The 3,639-nt window shown below is 38.9% G+C and overlaps 1 protein-coding gene across 2 annotated transcripts in view; it reads left to right on the plus strand.

Moving 5' to 3' along the window:
* Positions 1 to 3,639, plus strand: part of LOC107733951 (sn1-specific diacylglycerol lipase alpha-like) — a 52,119-nt gene that overhangs the window by 11,837 nt on the left and 36,643 nt on the right. The window lies entirely within an intron of this gene.

The raw sequence follows: 3,639 nt of genomic DNA on the forward strand, positions 1-3,639 counted from the left end.
CCTGCTGTACATTTTGACCGGTTGATGAAAAACAAGCTTATGCGGATTCTACACATTTAAACAATACAGATGTTATCTAGAATTATTTATTCATTTATTAATCAATTATCATTTTGACTTATATATTTTCTTTATTTAAAGGCTGAAATGTGAGGTTTACCTTTTTATTAAACTTTTTCTAAGCTTTATTTGAACATTTACATTAGATATTTCAACATGCTATTAAACTGTTGTCAGTCAAGTTGTCATTTAAAATCCGAACATCATTGGTAATGTTACTGTTTTAGTGATTATGCAAACAAAAAGTAATTTTATTTGTTGTTTGTTGATTTTTAAATATAAAACTTGGTGAAGTGATTTATGTGTCTGTACTTTTTTAACATATCCAGCACATTTTAACAATACCGTGATAATACTGATAAACGTTAATTTTTTTAATGCGTTAAACGATAATTTTATTTTAAATAAGCAGGAAAAATGAATTGCCTGCATAGTGTGACAAAAATAGAAATGGGGGACCCAGTGCTTTGTTGATTATAATGGGAGTGATTTTAGTTTTTATTTACTGTAGAAATAGTCTTAGACTTTCATAGCAGAGTATAAGATCTGTCTTGCCTCATGGGTTTCTTCTTACCTTCCTGAGGATGTGAGCAGGATGTTTATATGATGAGAATGGATGTCGTTTAGTATTTACTTTAAGTGTTTTTGGTATCCAGACAGGCTTCATATTTGTGTTTGGTTTTAGGGATGTGTCTTCATGGATAGATGGATGGTAGGAAAGAGAGAAACAGAGAGACGCAGATGTGAAGAGAAATGGGAAGATTGAGAACTGATGAACTGCTAACAGTGTGATAGGCTGCTTGTGTTATTGTACAGCTGCAGTGAAACCATTTACAATCTGCCGCTTTATCAGGCAGGTCTGTCGGGCAGGAGAATGATTAACTAGTACCTTAAGACTTAGTTTAAAGTCTTAGTTTAAACTAGTTTAAAGGTAAAGTGTCTTTTTTGGTGTTAAAATACTTCTGTTGTATTTTAATGTGCAGAGACAACTAAGAGTCGGCTATTTATGTTGAATTTCTATAAGAGAACTTTCGAATCATTGCAGTGTTTGTTTATGGGGTTTGACATGTCAACTTGACCAATGGTGGGAGTTTGGGGCGGGACTATTTGTTTAAACAAACATTGACAAAACTTATTGGTAAACCTGTTTAAAAACAATCATTATCCGTGATCTGAGCGTAAAGATTGCTTTTGTGCGTACTAAGAGTTTGGGATTTGAATAAACTTGGATCTTGAAACCAATGGAAGAAGGAAGAAAATGTTGATTTCATGTTGACTTGAACCTCTGCTCCACACCACCCACTAAAAAGCACAAATGTTTTGGGGAAGTGCTTTGCCAGGGCGTTTCCTTTTACCCCGATCCATAAAAAGATCAACAAAACATGTGTCCATCACATCCTGTGTTATCATACATCAGCCATTTAGTTTTGTCTCCACAACACAGAACGTTGCCTGTGTTCTCTGAAAGTACCTGTTGACCGTTTTGATTGAGATTTGTGTTGTAAACAGAGTGATTTTGCCACACAATGAAAGTTTTTACAGTGTCTGGACTGAAAGCGGTATCCATGGAAACCATCAGTAGTCCTCGTTCACAATCACAAGACTCTCTCTCTGTTTGTTTTTGTCTTGTAGTTGGTGATTGCTGTGGAAAGCATTACTACTATTTAGGGAAGTACGATAGTATCAGAACATTATTGGAATCGGCTGATAAAGGCTTAAAATGCAAACATCGTCATTGGCCGATTTGAAAAAATGTATGCCTATATGCCTTGCTGATAAGACGAATAACTCATGTGTTCTGGCTGTGTTAACGATAAGATCACGTCAGTAGTGTGGCCATTCTTGAAGCAAACTTTTGCCTGAATGGTGATTAGATTCACTGTTTTGGATCGCCGCATGTGTGTGATAGAGTAAACAGTTACTAGCTTAATACCTTAACAACTGCACTGCAACACCCTGAACACCCTAACAACTGCACTGCAACACCCTGAACACCCTATTAACTGCACTGCAACACCCTAACAACTGCACTGCAACACCCTAACAACTGCACTGCAACACACTGAACACCCTAACAACTGCACTGCAACACCCTGACCACCCTATTAACTGCACTGCAACACCCTGAACACCCTAACAACTGCACTGCAACACCCTGACCACCCTAACAACACATTGAACACCCTAACAACTGCACTGCAACACCCTGAACACTCTAACAACTGCACTGCAACACCCTGAACACCCTAATAACTGCACTGCAACATCCTGAACAGCCTAACAACTGCACTGCAACACCCTGACAACTGCACTGCAACACCCTGAACACCCTAACAACTGCACTGCAATTCCCTGAACACCCCAACAACTAGGGCTGCACGATAAATCGCATGTGATTGTCATGCGCTTCTTGTCAGAAAAGCCGGTTCTGTGATTAATAGTAAATCTCCATCACGTGCTTTCAGATGGAGCGGCATTTACTACACAGAGCCGTAGATCACTGACAAGCTACACAATATCGCGTTCATAATCGCAGATGAATCGCTTCGATTATGAACGCGATATTGCATAGCTTGTCAGCGAACTACGGGTCTGTGTAGTAAATTCCGCTCCATCTGAAAGCACGTAATGGAGATTTACTACTAATCACAGAACCGGCTTTACTGACAAGATGTGCATGACAATCACATGCGATTTATTGTGCAGCCCTACTAACAACTGCACTGCAACACCCTGAACACTCTTAACAACTGCACTGCAATACCCTGAACACCCTAACAACTGCACTGCAACACCCTGACACCTTAACAATAGAACACCCTAGCAAGTGCATAGCAATGCCTTTGCGGCTACACCCTCTGAATAGAACACATAGAACTCCCTGGAAACCACCCAAATACCCTAGAAACTGTAGAGCAATGCACTTGCCACCCATAACATCCAATCACCTAAACACCCTAGCAACCACATAACTTCACTTTGGCAGCCACCCAGAACACCCTAGCAACTGCATAGCAATGCAATGGCCACCAAGAATTCTCTGGTAATTGCATAGCAACGCCTTGGCAACCAGACATAACACCCTAGCAACCATCTAAATACCCTAGCAACCACATATCTTTACCATAACATTACAAACAAACTAGTAGGCAAGTATGCTTTAGGATAGCATGAGTAAACACACTCATTACACTTGCTAAATATTGATTTATTTTTCTGTCGTCATTCTCATGGGCCACTTCCTCTTTGCCTTTATTTTCCTCTTTCATAATTTCCCTCAATCCACTCACTCACTCTCTCTCTCTCTCTCTCTCTCTCTCGCTCTCTAGTGTCTTATTCCTATCAGACCAGGTTTAGTTTCAATCTCTGATGCACAATTATAAAATAGATCACCCAAAAATGAAATGAAAAACACTTGAATGGTGTTTTTGTCATGAAATGAAGGTGAGTAAATGGCAGAATTTTCAATTTTTTGGGTGAACTATTTCTTTAAAGTAACCGATTACAAGAATATTTTTCTGTGCTGTGTTTTGAAATGTGTGAAAAAGCTGCTGTTTTTTTTTTTTTTTTTCTCGAATG

This window comes from Sinocyclocheilus rhinocerous, unplaced genomic scaffold (assembly GCF_001515625.1).
Source record: "Sinocyclocheilus rhinocerous isolate Xijiao unplaced genomic scaffold, SAMN03320098_v1.1 scaffold760, whole genome shotgun sequence".
Classification (NCBI taxonomy): Eukaryota; Metazoa; Chordata; class Actinopteri; order Cypriniformes; family Cyprinidae; genus Sinocyclocheilus; species Sinocyclocheilus rhinocerous.